Source organism: Octopus bimaculoides, chromosome 9, assembly GCF_001194135.2.
Source record: "Octopus bimaculoides isolate UCB-OBI-ISO-001 chromosome 9, ASM119413v2, whole genome shotgun sequence".
NCBI classification, from domain to species: Eukaryota; Metazoa; Mollusca; class Cephalopoda; order Octopoda; family Octopodidae; genus Octopus; species Octopus bimaculoides.
The window spans coordinates 96,433,259-96,446,698 of NC_068989.1; the positions used below are offsets into that span (position 1 = coordinate 96,433,259).

Here is a 13,440-nt window from a genome sequence, read left to right on the forward strand (position 1 = left end):
GTTTTAGGGGGAAGTTTGATAGGGTGTCAATATATTGGTCCAGGTAGATATTTCTGCCTTTTGGTGGGGTGAAATTTGATTTATTCCTCACTAAAGAATCTTCGGTTTCATTATTATTTTTATTATTAATATTGGTGGTGAAGAATTCGACAAGTCGTAATTTGCGACAGAATTTCTGGATATCTTCCTTTAGTTCATGGTGGTTGACTGTTGGTGTAGGTGTAAATTTCAGGCCTTTTAACAGAAGTTGGGTTTCATCATTGTCAAGATCTCTTCTGGAAAGATTAATTATCTTAGGGTCTATGTGTCCAATTGTTTTGGGTATGTTACTTCTTGGAGTGTTTCTTTCTCCGGTGTTTGTTTTCCTGACATTAAAAAATGAATTTTTTTCTGTTTATGGTTACTATTTTTGTCGCCATGATAGACCGCTAGGCACTATACTTTTTTCTGTTTTCTCTTCCTGTTCCTTTCTGTCGAAGAGCGTAGGCTCGAAACGTAAAAGACTTTATCACTTCCAAAGCGTTAAATTATTACATCTGTTTGTTGTTTACACACCCGTCTTCGTCGTTTTTGTAAATTCTCGCTATATATGTGTGTGTGTAGATAGATAGATAGATAGATAGATAGATAGATAGATAGATAGATAGATAGATAGACTGACAGACAGACATAGTTTTATATCCTTCTATACGGTAGATATACATATTTCAGAAAGCGGGGATAGACACAAGTGTTTTCTCACGACAATGTACTTCAAATCATTCCGCAAAACACGATATTCCAATAACTACAAACTCTCAACGACTCCTACAACTTCCGCTTGTCTCAGCTACTTTTTATAAGAGTTTGGCTCGTCCATTCTTCCACAGCCACAACAGATAGACAGACAGACAGAGTGATAGAGAGAGAGAGAGAGACATCCATCCATCGCACAACTGTTCTCTTTCTTTCTTCTCATAAAAGCTCACATGTCTCATCTGCCCGCTCATTCTCTCATTCTCTCTTTCTCTCATATGCACTATCGTACAGGATCACGCACGCACACTCACAATGTCTGTTCCACATACACAAACTCCCACAAACACACTGACATATTCTTTCATACACACAAACCTGTCTCATAAACCATCTCCAGGGAGGGGACGGGGATCCCCCCTGCCAACACATGCGACCCTTCACATATTTCCTCACCCATTTAATCACATCTACACCCACACTTATATGTAACCACTTTTTCCTTTTGTTCTTACTTTAACGCGCACACACGCACACTTTCTCTCACTCTCTCTCTCTCTCTCTCTCTCTCTCGGGCACACACACACATTTTGTCATAGACACTCACTTTGTCTCTCTCTCTCGAGCACACACGCATTCTCGTCGTTTCCTTTCTCATACAATCTTTCTTTTCCACACATTTTCACTTACATACGTACTCCCACACTTAGATGCCCATCTCTCTCTCTCTCTCTCTCTCTCTCTCTCTCTCTCTCTCTCTCTCTCTCTCTCTCTCTCTATCTCTCTCTCTCTCTCTCTCTCTCTCTCTCTTTGTCTCTTATACAAGTTCATTTACACACACACACATTCTCTCACTCTCTCTCTCTCACACACACAAACACATTCTCTCTTTCTCTCGCATGCAAGCGTACACATTCTCTCTCTCTCTCCCTCTCCCCCTATCACACACACACACACACACACACACACATACACACAAGGCGATAAAGGTATTATTTCTCCAGGGCTTAGATTTGTACCTTGAAGACCTCGTATATATTATGTCGCACAGCTATGTCGCACACCTGCATTCTGTTAGAAACAGCCACCTGTTTGTGTTTATACATTTCTACGTATATAGAGAGAGAGGTGGCGGCGGTGGTGGTGAGAATTACGATTCTAGATTAGACGCCCCTACCCTACCTAACAATGGTAATTTAGCTTAGAGAGATTTTAAATAATTGCTTCTAATTTTGGCCAGAAACCAGTATCTTTGAGGGGGGGGGGTTAGTGAAATACAATTAACCCCCAGCACATGACTGGTTCATATTTTAACTTTAACAAAAAGTACCAGGCCCACTCAAACTTCCAAATTTATATCCAATAATGAGAATAAATGATAATTTTATGAATAAAAATCTATGAGGTGCCACCATCACCCAACATAAACAACATAAATAAGCAGAACAGTTCAAACGTATAAAAAAGGGACATAAAAACCAAAGATTTCATTCTTCTTCCATTTTCTTTGACGTTGAACTTTTTTCTCTGATTGTACATTTTGGTTCTGTATGATGGCAATATTCTTTATATTTCTTCTTCATATCATCATTATTTGTTGCTTTCTTCTCATTCGACATAAATTTAGAAGTTTGAATTTGCTGACACATCTGGGGTTTTTTGTTTTTGTTACATCTTCATATTGGATAATAGTCACCAGTACCATACGGTGTCTTCCTCTGGTCAAGGACGAAGCATCATCTCTTTATTTCAGCCCAATTTTTCCCCACCATAAAAGAAGACCAAAGGTTACTCAATCCCCTTCTTCTTCTCCTCAATAAAGGAACACAAGAATTCTATGACTTCGTATCAAACAGGCAGAAGTCATTTCCAAGTTGTTTCCAGAAACTTGATATGTTACAACGGAGGTGTTCCTTTTACTTTTGATTGGTTTTCATAATCATTTTCTCCGTCTCGAGGTGGTCAGCTGACAGAATTGTTGGCAGGCAAAATGTTGAGCAGCAATTCATCCAACTTTATGTCCTGGGTTCAAATTCTGCCAAAGTTAACTTTGCTTTTCATCATTCAGGGTCAGTGTATTAAGTACCAGCTGAGTACTGGGGTTGATGCAATTGACCTTACCTCCCCTCTCCCCAAATTGCTGGCCTTGTGCCCAAATTTGAAACCAATATTCGTTCTTCCACCTAATATTTCACATGTAGTTGTCTTTTGTATGGTTTTGGTACTCAACATGTTCGTCATGGCATTATTCTCAGTTTTGGTCACTTTCTCTATTTATGTAAACTGATGTTTGTGGTAGGCTGTGTTTAGATTCATAAAGATGTTATCTGTTTGTCCATCTGTCTGTCCATCCATTATGTGTCTGTCTGTCTGTCCACTTGTTTAAGCAAATCATGTTGGAAATTCCACACTTGTTAGAATAGATAACGTAGCTGTCCTGTTCTACCTTCAGGCATAATGTGTCAAGGGCAAAATGGTGAACCTTCAACACTTGGGTCAGTAATAACATGTTACAGAGTTTTAGACACAATGGGTTTCAAACCAAAAAAAATTCTCCCTGCAAAAAAAAAAACATAATAAATAAATAAACCAAATGATCACATTCCAAAACATTTAAATACCTTTAGCCTAATTATTTTTATTTTTCGTGATGACACCATTGGTATTATTTGATCAATTCACTTGTTATTGCACAATATTTTCATGGAGATTCTATTTATGAAGAGTCCATTTCCAGAAAATGCCTCAAAACATTACAAGAGGGCATAAGTGACTGTGATGCTAGAATGTTCTTCAAAAACAAAAACAGAACCCCTCCCCTCCCCGATTTATTGAAAATAGTTTCACTTATGACTAATGGTGCCCCTAATATGCCAGGCTCTGAAATATTGGTTTTTATAAATGAAGCTGGATCAGTTTACAATGATTCGCTAATGTACAATGCATCGTTGGAGAGTGGCTTGTTGAAGTGAAACCAGATTGTTTTTTTAATCTAAAAACATGGAGTATAATTCTTCTCAGCTAATGAAGATAATGCTTGGCTCAATAAACTTAGCTTTTTCATGGATTTTCCATTAAATTTGAATAAACTGAATATTAAACAGTAAAGTTCTATTGAAGTGATGTTTAGCTTTGTCAAAAGTTTTTAAAGTCAACTTGACATGTTTCAACATTAATGTTTCCCTATTCTTTGCAAAGTTGAAGAAATTTTTTTCTGCAGTTCTATGAATTTTGTGCAATATACAAAACAATATCTAGAAGTTGTAAGAACAAAGACTGAGCCGTTTTCCTTCTCGTTTTCTGCAAGAATTTGGCAGATTCATTAGAGCAATCGATGATACAATGCCTCAACACCGTTTGCTTGCCAAACTTTTTACCATATTTCTGTAGAAGCATACAGCCTTTGTTTGAATTACTTTGGGAAATAATGGATTTGGTAAAGTAACATTATTTAGAGTTTGGAATATAAGTTAAGATTTTAATGGAAGGTTTCAAATTGGATAACTTTAAAATATGAATTTTGTTCTATAAAAACCAAATGTGGTCTCAGGTGAGTTAATATGGAAAGGGTTCAAACCCCACTGAGGTCAGATTTCCTTTTCATCCTTTCACAGTCAGTTCAGAGTGATGGGTTTGGTAAAACTGTTAAAACATCAAATTGGATGTCTTGGGGTATTTGGTCTGGTTGTTTGTCTTCTCAATTCAAATCCTTCCAAGGCTGTTACAGGTGATGGACTTAATCAGAGCATTCCATTTCAAACATCCAGGACTAGGTTCTAAGTTTAAGGACACTGTCCATTGTTGCTCCTCCCAGTCTTGGAGGCCTCATAAGGCATCATTGGTACTGCTTTCCCTCTTGGCTAAAAGACAAAACGCATTACTGTTTATAAACCATTCCAATGAATCTGATTTGTATGGTTCCAAATTAAGTTGCTTTGGATTGAGTGGATTTAGAGGATTCAGAAATGTAAACTTCTGCTCTGTCTCGTTTGGAAACAAAAATTCTTTCCACTTTCAATAGATTTAGAAGAAATGGAATATGTTGTGGTTGAGAATCTTGTTTTGCAACAACCCTGTACATTTAGGTTTATTCCCATTGCACAACACCTTGGCCAAGTATCTTCTACTATAGGCCCATACCAACCAATGTTTTGTGAGTGGATACCAACCAATGCCTTTGCTAGATGGAAATTGTGTGGTATTTGTGTGTGTGTGTGTGTGTGCTACACCACCACTTGACAACCAGTGTTGGTTTGTTTACAGCCCCATAACTTAATGGTTCAATAAATGAGACTGCCGGAATAAGTACCAGACTTAAAGAATAACTGCTGGTGTCAATTTATTTGACAAAACATTTCAAGATGATGCTCCAACATGGCCAAAGATAGAAGATACAAGTAATTGTAAAAATGTATTCTCATTGTGAACTTGTGAAAGTGTAGAATTGCATTTGCAAATACTGTTATGCTCTTCAAATCTTTGCAAAAGTATTTCTTACCATTTTCTCATCTAAGTATTTGTGTGAAACGTTGTCCTTAGCTCTAAATTGAAAAACAAACAACAGAAACAGAATTGCAGATGACTTGAGTGCTTACTTGTCTAATATGAAAATATTCATGCTTTATCTTCCCCATAAATCAACTGCTTTTTTGGAATCTGCAACAAAATAGTCATTAGATTTTAGATAGCTTCCTCAATTTCATTTTATTATCATTGTTTTATAAGTATTATTTTAAAATTGTGACATATTTTATTTAACTCCTACTTCACATCTAAAAGCATTTCTCAGAAACTAAACTACTTGCACACATATTAGTGACACTCCAATAACAATGAAGAAAAAAAAAATGACAAGTTCAACATGCTGAACTTGAAAGCTTCACTGTAACTGATGGAGGATCTAGGATTTTATTATGCTGTGTGTCCTTCCTTTTTTTAAGGTGATAGATATGACTTTAAAGAGATTTTACTGCTTTTTCTACTAAATCAAACATCCATGTAGTGCATTTTTTTTCTCTCAACCTTCAGTTCAAGACTCAAATTAGAATCATGAAACAGTTTTTCTAACTTTTATATTTGTTGAAAGTGCATTTTTTTCTTCCTAAATAATCCTACTGTTATATGCAACCATTTTCATTTTCTACTATCAAGTGTCACTCAAACACAAAAGGATGGCTGCTATATGTGCACTCAGACTTCTTCGGAATATGCTTTAGTAATTATCATGTCTGTCTTCCTGTTACAGAGTTACTGCTGCCTATAAATGTAGTCATTGGTTTTTATAAGATTTGTGGATGGATTCACCATTTTGCTTTTTATAAGATGGCATGTTTACTTTTTATATCTTTTATTTGTTTCAGTCATTGGACAGCAACTATTGCTGGAACAGCATTTTGTAGGGTTTAGTGAAACAAATCAGCCCCACTACTTACTGGTTTTTTTTTTTAAGTCTCAACTAATAGTATTGGTTTCTTTTGCCAAACTCTTAAGTTATGGGGATGCAAATAAACCTACACTGGTTGTCGAGCAGTTTGGATGAATACACACCCTTTATACATACATACATATAAATACTATTGATGGGCTTCCACACAGTTTCCATCTACCAACTTCACTCCCAAGACATTGGTCAACCCAGGGCTATAGTAGAAGATACTTGCTCAATGCTGCAAAGTCAGATTGAACCTAAAACTCTGAGTATCAGTATTTATTTTATTATTCAGTGATCAAATGATCCATGTCACTATGGAGGCAAGTAGAAAGGTTTTGTGGAAAAAAAAAGCTAAAATCATTGTTAGATTCCAATGGTTCTTTTCGATTTTTTTTTTTTTTCATGAATTGAATGAGTTAAATATCTTTCTACAATTCCATGATCAAACCATTATTGGCTTAATGGAAAATATAAATGCATTTAAAGTAAAAGCTAAGATTGTGGAAAAGGAATAAAACTCTATTTTTTCCCCACATTCAATCGGCTAAAAGATTTGTGGTAATAATTTTAGTAACATTTATAATATTATCTTGAACTATCTTGCAAAAGTGATAACAGAATTTAGTTTCGGTATTTCACTAGACGATGCCTAGAAATACGATTAAGTACAGGGTAGCCTGGACATCATCATCATCATTTTGATGTTCACTTTCCTTGGTTTGCCTGAGTCAGAGTTCATTGAAGCTGATTTTCTGGTGCTGGATGCCCTTCCTGTTACCAACCCTCAATCTCTTTCCAAGTAAGTTAATATTTACTCGGAGGCGCAATGGCCCAGTGGTTAGGGCAGCGGACTCGCGGTTTCGATTCCCAGACCGGGCGTTATGAGTGTTTATTGAGCGAAAACACCTAAAGCTCCACGAGGCTCCAGCAAGGGATGGTGGCGAACCCTGCCGTACTCTTTCACCACAACTTTCTCTCACTCTTACTTCCTGTTTCTGTTGTGCCTGTAATTCAAAGGGTCAGCCTTGTCACACTGTGTCATGCTGAATATCCTCCAAGAACTACGTTAAGGGTACACGTGTCTGTGGAGAGCTCAGCCACTTGCACGTTAATTTCACGAGCAGGCTGTTCCGTTGATCGGATCAACTGGAACCCTCGACGTTGTAAGCGACGGAGTGCCAACAACACTAAAATATTTACCCACAAAAGATTGGAGATGACTAACACTGCTTGTATGACAGTGACACCTGTTTTAACTATTGTATAATATTACCCCATGGCCATGTAGTTGAGAAGCAAGCTTCATAACCATGCAGCTACATCTATGTCTAAATACAAAAAATAATATTTAATGCAGCTTCTTTATGTTTTCCAAAAAATAGTATAAAGTAGAAAATTTTCAAAACCATTTCTTGATGATTCAAACCAGTTTTCAGTTTTTCACTTGCAGTAATTTTATGATTTAAAATTTCAAGTCAGAGAAGAAAAGGATGAATCAAAATTAACAAAATTTAATACAATTTAATGCGTGTTATTTCAACATAATAGGAATCAAAATTAATACAATTTATGGTAATAATTCAATTTTGGATAATTAAGAGTTACAATTGATACTTGTCCATCTCCGTGTCTAAGAATACAGAAAGCACTTGTAAAGCGTTTGTTATGGTCTTATTTAAATTAAAATTGTTAATTGAATTATTCTCTTAATTGTCCTAAATTGTATTATTATTATAAACTGTTCTTTTTTATTCATATTATGTTGAAATAATATGTATTAAATCATATTGTATTGTTTTATCATAAATTGTATTAAATTTTATTAATTTTGATTTGTATTGTTCTCTGTTTAAGTTGAAATTTGAGTTTGAATGTTATTGCTTGTAAAAAAAATTGAAGTTGAATTAAACAATCGAATAATGTTTTTGTAAAACTTCTGATTTAGAATATTGTTATTTAGCAAGAAAAGAGTAAAAGAATATATAATCTGGGATACATTTTGTCTTAACCTTTTGGTTCCAACCTGTCTGAGATGGCCTTTTTGTTTCTGACACAAAAATCCTCATTTAAAGTAATCTAAATGAAAGATCTTCTATCAAAACTTTCTGCTAATTTTCGTTCCAATAACAAAGTCATTTTCCCAAATTCTTCATTATTTCAGAAATTAATTAAAACAAATTCAGTGTATTTCAACAGAATTATGGTAACAAAAAGGTCTTAAAGAGAGAGGTTGATCATGTTTGAGCTATTGTGGATCATATATTTCTCAATCAAGGTTGACTCAAGGTTAAACACATTATCTCTTTCTGAATTTAAATTTGAATACAACTTGCACAAGAACAAACCTCATTTATCAAGAAATATATTTGAAAAATGTTGGATGTGGGCATCCATTTAATAGTGATATTAAGAATCTGCTGAGAATTTCGACTCAGTTAATAAATTATAAGATCAGTTTATTGAAATTGAAGTTTCTGTGATACATGGTTATAAATGAGAATCCTAGAAGAGATATTCTGAAAGCTATGAGATTGTTGGAAGCTTACAGAGAACCATAAAATATATGATTTCACTTTTTTTATAATGTTTTGAAGTGCTTTCTTTTTGAGGTGTTGAAAACTCCATATTGGCAGTATGGAAGGTGCAGTCTTACAAAAGATGGAAAGAGTTTCATTGCTTTCCTTTCTCAGCCAACCGTATTATGCAACACAACAAGAGATGTAGAGATAGTAAAAAAAACCAAGCAGTGTCAGTGCTGGACTCAGTCCACTCTCTAAATAATGCATACATTTGCCCCAGATGAAGAACTAATCTACATCTTTGAATGCAGATGAAGTCATAGAGTTGCATCAGAGTTTTGCTTCTCCTACAGAGATGTTTAAACAAAGACCTGGAGTCTCCCACACTCAGCTGTCAGCCATTGACTCAACTGATTTCTGCAAGCCTTTGACAGGTTTTGTTTTTCTTTCCTGCAGCATGTCCAACAAAAACCATCTTTCTTACCAATAGTTCTCAGTCAGTTGTCTTACCTGTAATTGTTGTATCAATAATAGATTATTTCTTTGATCTCCTTGCTTTGTTTACCTGTCACCTGTTGTCTTACAGATAATATAAACACTGTGTATAATGGACTGCATCACACACTCTCCCCCATAATATTAGCCTTACATACAAAGGCCACAGCAGGATAATATTACTTTCAAATTTTGGCACAAGGCCAGCAATTTTGCTCTTCCTGATGCCAACCTTTTTTACTTGTCTCTTAGGACATGCAAGATTATGGTGTACATTGTCATGTGACCATAATGACACAGCTAAATCATTTTATCAGTGTGTTTATATTTACATAAGTGCTTGACTTGGAGAGAATAGAAGCACAAGCACACATGCACCCCACCCCCTCCACACACACACACACACACACACACACACACAAAATAAGCACAAATGTGTAGACAAATACTCTTAAATTTATTAATTTCCAAATGGGCCAGTGACTGGCTTGTTTGGAAAATGTTAACCCAAGTAAATTTTTGTTATAAAATACATTATTTCCAAAAAGAATGAAATGATTCTTTGCAGGATTACCTAACTCTAGGAATTTTAAGATCATGTTAATAAGTGGAGCCAAAACAAATTACTTATTCTACACATTACCTTTCTGTATATTCTACTTAACCTCTTTCTTATTATTGTTTCAAGCTCAGACTTCTAATACCTCCAAATATTATGAAGAAATGATTATCTCCCTTGTACTTACTGTCCACTAGGGGACACCATGTGTTTAAAATAAATTTATTTAAAAGTGGTGCCCCTGTATGGCCACAGTCTAATGACTGGAACTGGTAAAAGATAAATGATAAATACATTTATGAAATGCAATCTAAGACAATTAAACATTACAAAACAATCAACGTTCTGTGAATTCATTACCATTCTGATTATTTCGATCTTACAAATTTGTTTGTTGAGTAAAAGTTGTTTCTGCATTGAGTTTCCTAACGTCACACCTGACCATTAAATGGAGGTGTGAGAAAACAAGTTTTTTTTTTTCTTTATTCAAATAGATTTATTTAATGTTTATATTTCATACATTACTGAGCAAATGCTAAAATAAAATGGATAAGTCTTTAATTATTAGCTTTAAGAAAAGTAGGCATTTATTAACATTAAAAAAAAATATTATTAGATTATTGAAATAAGAGAATGAAAGTAGAAAGAAAGACAACCTTTATAAGTCACATGGCAGAAATGCTTTCAAATCCACACACATTTATATTTCATACACTCATACATTTAATATATACACATAGACACTTTGTTTTAAATGGTATTTTTTTAATGTAAATACAAATTCAAACACTCTTCTACACATGGACCCACACACACAAATGCACACAAACATACTGACACACTTTAAACACTGAATCAGTATGCTTATAATTTACATGTGCACACATGCATTTGAAAGAACACTAGCACACACACATACATACATAAAACGAACACAAACATGCGTACAAAATGCATAGAAACACAGATTTCTATTTACCAGTTTTGAAATGTTCGAAGTTAATGCTTTAGAAATTTTCAAACAATTTCAAGTCGACACTCATCTGTACCAGAAAGAAATTTATCAAATTTATTTTGAAACCATAATAGAGATTTTTATTGATGAAATATTCAAAGTTTTGCTTTTAATTAAGTCAAAATTCTCTAAAGGAATATTAACAAATACTGGTCGCTTGTTCCTTCATAATTCTATATCAGATTAAATGCAGCATTGAATGGAAGCAAAGTTTTAGCAAATTCAATGTAGTTATTGAGTGATAAAAGAATTCTGAAAAGATAATAAAAACCTACTGTAAAAATCACACGCCAAACTCCCTTGTTGTATGTGTGTGTGTGTGTGTATGTGTCTGTCTGTGTGTGTGTCTGTGTCCCACTTTCATTCCATTGTTTTCTCTAAGAATTTTAAAAGAATTGACTAAGTTCCTGGCAAGTTTTATGCTGAAGATAGTATTGTTTCTTTCATAATAAATGTTGAATGAACCATTATTTTTAATAAACCAACCTGGCTACATTGAGACCGAAGAAGATCATTTATTTATTTAGTTATTTGTCATCCCCACCACCACCACCACCCCCATCATCATCATCATCATCATCATCATCATCATCATGTTCTGGTAAGGAAACATGTCCTTTAATTAAAGAGTTTGTGATTAGATAGTCATATCATCATTGTCATCATCATCATCATCATCATCATCATCATCATCATCATCATTATTATGTAGCACCCACTTTTCCATACTTGCAAGGGTCAAATGGAATTTGTTGAGGCAAATGTTGTTGAATGCCTTTCCCGTCACCAACCCTCATCAGTTCCCATGTAAGGTAAGATTTCCCCATGGCCAGACAGGAGTTTCCCTGCAAACTAGAAATGATCAGCATAAAATATCTTGATGAGGAATAATATAAACTCACTCACATATCCCCCCCCCCCACCATACACACACATGTGCAATGAGCTTCACTTTTGATCTTCCAAACACACTTATAAATTTTGGTCAGCACAGGGCTCTAATAGAAGACTCTTGCCTAAGGTGCTAAGCCGTGTGACTGAACCCAAAAACACATAGCTGGAAAGCAAACTTGTTTGTAAACACAACCATACTCTTGCATTTGTGGAAAATAATTGGTTGAGGTGCGTAAAATTTGTTTTGAAATGCAGTCTTATGAGATGGTAATTAACTTCAATGATGTCTTCCAGCATAAAAATGATGTCCAGCACGATTTGCTTAAACCATCCATCAACTTGAAAGATTCCACAAACTCCAGCAGAGCTGCTGATGGTAATAGGTTCTTCTTTTAGTGGAAAGTGGCCATGCTGGGGCCTTCAAGAAAATAATTGATCACATCAACCCAGCATTTGCTTGGAACTTCATTTGATTGGCCTGAAAAGTGAAGTTGCATTCGTTTGTCCTTAGAATGCTAACCAAATGGTCAAAAGAGTAATGAATGGATTATTAATTCATATCTGTCACCTGTATTATGGTGTACCTGGGGAAAAAGCACTTAACTCCAATCGGCACATAATTTGTGTCCATATAATTTGAGAGGGAATTAGCTGCCATTTTCTAGCAAGTTGAACAATCATAGAGAAGATCCCATGTTGGTTTCTTAGAGAAAATTTAACCGTTTTGCAAACTGTATTTCTTGTGGAATATGTTGTCCATATATTTCAAGAAATTTTGAATAGACTTAAGAATTTTGGATAGTTTTGTAAACCAACTTTTCCTTATTTAGTTGTTATTTTGAATGGTGACATGGGAGAATTGTTAATAGCAGAAAAATGCTTAGCCATGTTTACTTACTGTTCTATATATTGTGAGTTCAATTCTTACAGTGGTCAACAAGGCTTTTCATCCTTTTAGGACCATTAAAATAGGGTTCTTGTCAAATGCTAGAGTTTATATCATTCATTAACCCCCATTGCTCGAAAATTACTGGCCTTCAACCTTAATTAAAAAGAATTATGAGTAATATTGACAGGGACTGCAAAGTTTTGGCTGTCACAAGGATTGAAATGGTTTTATAAAGCTGTTAGCTATATCATCATATATCCTATATATACATATATATATATATATATATATATATATATGGACATGCACATATACACGCATATATATATACATACATATACAAATATACATACATACACAAACATATATATATATATATATATATATATATATATAAATTTGTAAACACACCTGAAGGCTGTAAATTTTGGAGGAGAGCAACCACATAGGTCTTTTTACAATAATAATATAGGGTCCAGTTATAGTGACTAAATCTAAACATTTTGACTGATAAGAGATGAGCTGAACCACTGGGAATTGAACACATACTAGCATGACTCCGTACGCACTCAACCCAGCTACATAGCTTACTCATCAAATTATTATAAAAAGACTTATGTGGTTGCTTTCTTTCAAAATTTACACCCTTCAGGTTTGTTTACAAATTTTTAATGAAAATATCTATACATTAAATTTGGCTAAAATTGATGGGTGGGCTATGTCGATGAGTCGAGTGTGTAGGGAACCATGTAAGAACTGATGTCGTGTTCAATTCACTGTGGTTCAGCCCATCATTTTTCAGTCAAAATGTTTAGATTCAGTTGTTTTAATTGGAGCCTATATCATTATTATGAGAAATAATATATAATTACATTTATTATATATATATATATATATATATAT

The 13,440-nt window shown here is 34.5% G+C and overlaps 1 protein-coding gene across 1 annotated transcript in view; it reads left to right on the forward strand.

Annotated features, from left to right (window-relative positions):
* The window catches only part of LOC106876489 (tRNA (guanine(6)-N2)-methyltransferase THUMP3), a 1,024,452-nt gene that overhangs the window by 587,773 nt on the left and 423,239 nt on the right, over positions 1–13,440 (forward strand). The gene's annotated exons all lie outside the window — the stretch shown is intronic.